Source organism: Grammomys surdaster, unplaced genomic scaffold (genome assembly GCF_004785775.1).
Source record: "Grammomys surdaster isolate TR1022 unplaced genomic scaffold, NIH_TR_1.0 125793, whole genome shotgun sequence".
In the NCBI taxonomy this organism is placed as follows: domain Eukaryota; kingdom Metazoa; phylum Chordata; class Mammalia; order Rodentia; family Muridae; genus Grammomys; species Grammomys surdaster.
This window is the reverse complement of record NW_021620624.1, coordinates 1,535,714-1,541,887: the sequence shown is the minus strand read 5'-3', so window position 1 is coordinate 1,541,887 and position 6,174 is coordinate 1,535,714. Positions and strand designations below refer to the sequence as shown.

The window sequence follows — 6,174 nt, the reverse complement described above, 5'->3', positions numbered from 1 at the left end:
GAGGGGAGGGGAGGGGAAGGGAGGGGAGGAGAAAGACAGACAGATGATGCTTTAATTAATACTATTATCCTATATGCTCTATAAAAGCATAATACAAAAAAATTGCAAAAAAAAGAGTTCAGAGAAAAACTTAACCTGCCTAGAGTTCTATCCCATGAGGAGCATCTTCACAGGAGTTGAGGAGAAGCCATCGTGGGGCACACTACTGTGATCCCAGCACTCGGGAGACGGGGGCCAGGAAAAACAGGAGTTATGGTTATCCTCTGGTTACACAAAGAGTTTGAGTTCGAGGCTAGCCTGGGTTATATGCAACCCCGTGAAGGAGAAGGCAGGTATGGTGGCACACAAAATGTCAGCCCTCGGGGAGATGGATGTGAGGGGCCACCGTGCACTCCACAGTAAGGCCCTTCTTGTCAGAAGTTAAAAAAAAAAATCACTTTCCCATAAGCAGAAATCTTCATCAGAAAAGACAAAAGGTATGCAGGCCAGAAATTCATCTGCATAAAAACAACATCCAAGAAGGAATGAGCAGAAGCAAAATGAGATTTAAAAACTTCCTTTATTTTATGCGCAGGTTGGCAATGGAGTGTCCGGAAGGACTTGGCAACTGGTCTGGCCCAGTTCCTCCTCCTGGGAGCACAGTTCTGAAAGTTCACGGGGAGCTGCAGTGGGAACCCGAAGGAGCAGCAGAGAGCACAGGCTGATTTGAATGAGATAAAAAGACAGACTAGGCAGATAAGCCTTGAGAAACTGGGTAGCCCTGCCTGTAGACAGCAGAGAGTGGCTGGAAATTCCCAGACAGAAGCAGTAACTGCACACTGGACCGTGTAGGGCTTTTTAACTAGGCTGAACTTAATGTGTAGTTGCTTATTTTTCTTTAAAAATACATATTCGTGAGAAGCTAGAAAGTAGGACGATTATGGTGAGCTGAGGCCAGCCAGACTACATAGTGAGTTCCAGGTCAACCTGGGCTACATGGTGAGAACTTGTGTCAGGAAAACAACACAAGAACAAACAAAACAACTAAGACAAATAATAAAACAAACAGCCAACCAACCAAAGAACAACAAAAACAAAAGTTAAAAAAAAGAGGTAAGAAAAGAAAACAAAACCCAAATAGAACACACTATGAAAAAGACATCAGAAAAAGGTTCTTGAGTTAGAGCCCTACAATATAAGGCCCCGAATCTCATTCCAACAGTTTTCACTTACCCTGAGCAAACAGAAACATCCCACAGGGCAAGCCCCTTCTGCTCCCTTAAGGAGCAAGGCAGAGAGCGAAGTCAGCCTCGGCTTAGGCTCCACCCACAGAGGCGGGGCTCCCCACCGATTCCCTTCCCCGGCAGGTAAGCTTGCAGATAAAGGGCAGGAACAGCCCGAGCTCAGAGAAAGTGGGAGGGACAGTCACCAAGGTAAATGGACAAAGGAGAAAGGGTGGCCCTTAGTACTTTTCCTGGGAAAAGCCAGCACACCGCTCTGAAATGGCAGGCAGCAAGAGGAGGGAAGCCAGGGAAACCTGTCCTGGAGGATGCATCAAAAGTAAAAGCAGGAAGCCTCCTCCCACCGTTTGTGAACTGCCTCAGCTGTTGAAGCATCAGCTCACGTGTGATCTCACCCGAGCCTCTCTGAGCCATTATCTGGAGAGCCGGCAGGAGGCAGCTGGGGACCAAATTCCTAGCTGAGAGAAAGTGCCAGAAGCATGGCACTGGAGCACTACGGACGAGCTGACGCTAAGCGGGTCATCCTTTCACCTTGATTTAACCTCACATTTTTTGATCATTTTTTGACCATTTTTTGATCACAGACAAGTTATTCTAAGGGTGGTGGTAACTGGTGGTGACTGGTAAGAGAAGGACCCAGAAGGAGGCACTGGAGTGGAAAATCCTCGGTTGTAAGCTGGCATAACTGGTCTCCATTACCGACTCATTACCAACTACTCTGATCCAAAGCTCCACAGATTTTTTTTTCTACCAAGACAGGTCAGATCACAAGGATTCTCTCTTCTTCCCACTGGGTGTGGTGGTTCACATTCAAAATCACAGCAGAGGCAGAGGGATCAAAAGTTGTAGGTTGGCCTAGGATACATACCAACACCAAGGCAAAGTACTTTCCTTCTGTCTCTCTCCCTGAAACAGGGTACATGATGTAGCTTAGGGTAGCTTTGAACTCGAAATTCTGCTTCAGCTGCCAAAGGGCCGGCTAGGATTACTGTGCACACTGGGGCAGAGACGCTGGATTGCTAAATGAAGAAGCAGCTAGGAAGGATTCTGACCTATTGTATTTGGTCCATGAGGTGACCCTAGAAGTTTCCAATATTCAAAATTCCAGTACAGGCCTTGGGGATATACCCACCACCAACCTCCTGCCTCAAAGCTTGCTTGACTCCACAGAGAAATACATCAACATTTGCTTTCTGTACCAGTAAGAATGAAATACTGGTACTTCACCCCTTTATATGTTTCAGAGTAGGATTTAGACCAGAGCCTAACGGGCAAGACCGAGACAATCTGAGCAATAACAGAGATAACAGAAAAGTAGGATTATTACCCACGAGACTAAACAAATATGAAGTCCTCAGATATAAGTCAATCACTGAGCCAGGCAGTGGTGGCGCACGCCTTTAGTCCCAGCGCTTGGAAGGCAGAGGCAGGCGGATTTCTGAGTTCAAGTCCAGCCTGGTCTACAGAGTGAGTTCCAGGACAGCCAGGGCTACACAGAGAAACCCTGTCTTGAAAAACAAAATCAATCAATCAATCAATCAATCACTGGATAAATAGATGGGAGAAGAAAAATAATAGTGCTTCCTTACAGAAGAATTCCAATGAGTAAGTGTAGGAGTGAAAGAAATATGGAGTAGCTTCTAGAATGTTCCAGTTGTCAGAGATGATGATATCAACAGACTTTAAAGTCAGTGAAAAGAAAGTCTGAAGACAAGCAGGGTATTACATGTAGCCTCAACGTTACTCTCCAGTATAATTATGAATTGCAAAGGGGTACATGTGACCCTCACGATGAGAGACATGGGAACCTCACCATAAGCAAGTCACCAAAGTTGCCATCAGCCATAAAATGTCAACCTCACATGGCCTCTGATGCCACAGTTACAGCTGCCCTACAGCTACTAGGAGAGACACAAATCAGAGTGGTATTGCCAAAAATACCTGAGCATCAGCTTCACCACGAGAAAGCAACAGATACCCCTAAACCAAAGGCATTCTGCAAAGGAACGGGCCATTTGCCTTAAAGATATCAAGAACACTGCTGTAGGATGTAGCTTTGTGGGAAAGCATTTGACAAGCATGCAAGCTATCAAAGCTTGAATCCTCAGTAACGATTAACAACAGCAATCTGGTACCACGGACTGTGGTGCACAGGCAATACTTTAGTGTTGGTAAAATGGCACAGTGGATAGAGGAGCATGTGGCCAAGGCTGGCAACCTAGGCTTGATCTCAGCATCCTGTAGTGAAAGGAGAGAACCAACCCACACAGGTTGTCCTCCATCTTCCACATAAGCTCAGAGCACAGTGGTGTGTTCCCCAAAAGAAAGAAATGTTTTTTAAAAATGCCAGAGTCACAAAAGCCAAGAAGAGATTTAAAAAGTGTCACAAATCAAGAGACAGCTAAGGACATGTGAAAACTATAAAATAGCATTTCCAAACAGAAAAGGCTAGTGGGGTAGAAAATGGCTACCCTTCATGGGGTCTGCCATTTCTACAGTCTTACATGTCGGTACTATCACCAATTGCTAGGGACAGGTTTTTTATTTTGATATTTCTACTGCTTATAAAAGGTATAACATCTCGAAAAACCAAAAAAAAAAAAAAAGGTATAACATTAGAAAAAGCTGGTTAGCAGGTGTTGGGGAAATTAAGAGTACTATGTTATGAGTCTTCTGTGATTTCAAAATAGTATAAGCTAAAACAAGAGTTGGGGTCTGAGTATAGATGAATAAGGTCACGCCAATTTTTAAGTTCAGTCCTCCTCCCTGTCAGTCTGGGTGGATTCCCGATCACCTGGGAGAAAGACCTCTGGGCATACCTATGAATATGTTTCCAGAGAAGTCCAACTAAAAAGGGCAAGCGTACCCTGAATACGGGCTACACCAAACTGGGTGGGATTCAAGGCTGATTTTAAAGATGGAAAAAAGGGAAGCTGGGGGGGTAGGTGGCGAGGGAGCACTGACTTCTCTTGGCTCCCTGACTGCAGGTGCAGCATGAACAGTTGCCTCCCACCCCCGCTGCCATAGCTATGTAGGGTGGACTGGGCCCTCAAGCTGTGAGCCAAAAACCAGGCTTTTCTTCCTTAAGCTGCTTTGGCACGCACTCTCTCACAGCAACTGACACAGTTGGACGGCCTTGGAGGACAGGAAAGCATTAGGAAGTAGATAGCTACAAAATCTTATAACTAGAGTTGAGGAGACAAAGTATGCACATATAAAATCCAAGAACACGGAGTCTGATTTTCTTTAAGACAGGTGCTACCTGTGTCCCAGGCTGGCCTCAAATTCTCTATGAGGCTGATCATGCTTCTGAACTTCTGATCCTCCTGCCTCTGCATCCTCAGAGCTGGGGTTTAAGACAGCACTCTGCTCAGTTTATATGATGCTGGGGATGAAACCCAGGCTTCATCATGCTAGACCAGCACCCTACCAAATGAGCTCTGTCTCCCACTCAAAGCTCATGACTTCTTTTTTAAGGCTTCCCTGTATTTGACTGAGTGATTGACTGAGTAGTGACTGATTTAATGCACGAGTGCTCTGCTGCATGTACACCTGCATGCCAGAAGAGGGCAGCAGATGCCCTTATAGATTATAATGGTTGCCAGCTACCTTGTGGTTCCTGGGAATTGAACTTGGGACCTCTGGAAGAACAATCAGTGTTTACTAGCCCCAAAGTCATGACTTGTAAGGAGGAAATTATCTGTCCACCTGGTCCTGTCCATCCTCTGTCTGTACAGACAGCACTGCTGACTGTGCTGACGTGATAACTCTGACTAGCTTTCTATTCATTTGCTTGCTTGCCTGTGTGAGAGAGGACCTTGCTGGGTTGCCAGTCAGGTCTTGAACTCCTGGGAGCAAGATAGTCTCTCATTTTAGACTTCCCAAGGGGCTAGAATTACAGGTATGCCAGCATCCCAGGATAACTTTAAGAATGGTTTTTTTATGGTTAGGGTACCAAATGGATATACTTAAGTCTGTTCGCTTCATTTGACTTTTCAAGGATTGCTTTACATATTATTTTCTGAGTGCTTGTGTTGTCTTCATGTGTGTGTACATATGTACAAACACGGAGGCCAGAAAACAGCAGCAATAGTTGCCCTACCATCTCCTACAGAGCCCAACAGCCATGAAACTCACAGATGCCCACCTGTCTCTGCCCTGCTGGCTACTGGGATTAAAGACATGTGTGCCACACCCAGCCTGGATTCCTACTCTTAACCAGCAGGCAGTCTCTGCTCTTTCTGCTCTCCCAGTGTTGGCCAAGAGCCCTACCCATATCTAAGTCCCCCACAGCAGTGTCCCTGGAAACCAACTGTCCTCTCCTTTCCCATACTTGCATCTGCTCTTAACTCTTGTCTCTGTAATCCTTCTGGGATCTGTCCCGTCCCTTGTCCTGTAAGCACTGACTTGGTTCAGGATCTTGACCATTTTCTTCCCAGGTTAAAGCAGCTGTCCCAGTGAATGGCAACTTCCTGATCCCAGGGCTCTGCCAGTGCCACAAGGCTCACCTACACAGTCAGCAGAGGACTTGGTTTGGAGTCTCTGCACAGTGAGGAGACAAGGTGACCAAAGGGAACAGTGATGACCTTGGGACTTCTGCCTGCACCTGTAGCAGGAGCAAGCCTGCCCAACGGCTTTGAGAAGCTCAGCCCGTGCCTGGCCTACCCTACTCCCCAGGCAGTGGCTTCTCTGGCCCTCTAGCATGTTCAAACAACGTTTGACTATCTTTCTTAAAATGGAATATAATAAAGAATCTTAATATAAACATCAACTACAACTATTGTTTTAGTACATAAAACATAACATCATTTAATGTATATCTTAAACATGGAAAATACAAACATGCAAATATAGGTTCCACAGATCTCTCTCTCTCTCTCTCTCTCTCCCTCCTCCCGGGGGCCGCCGCCGCGCGGGGGGGGCGCGCGCGCCCCGCGGCGGGGAGCCCGCAGAC

General features: G+C 46.2%; 1 protein-coding gene across 2 annotated transcripts in view; it reads right to left on the bottom strand.

The window, feature by feature from the left end:
* Shroom3 (shroom family member 3) overlaps window positions 1-6,174 on the bottom strand; it is a 151,418-nt gene that overhangs the window by 38,867 nt on the left and 106,377 nt on the right. The window lies entirely within an intron of this gene.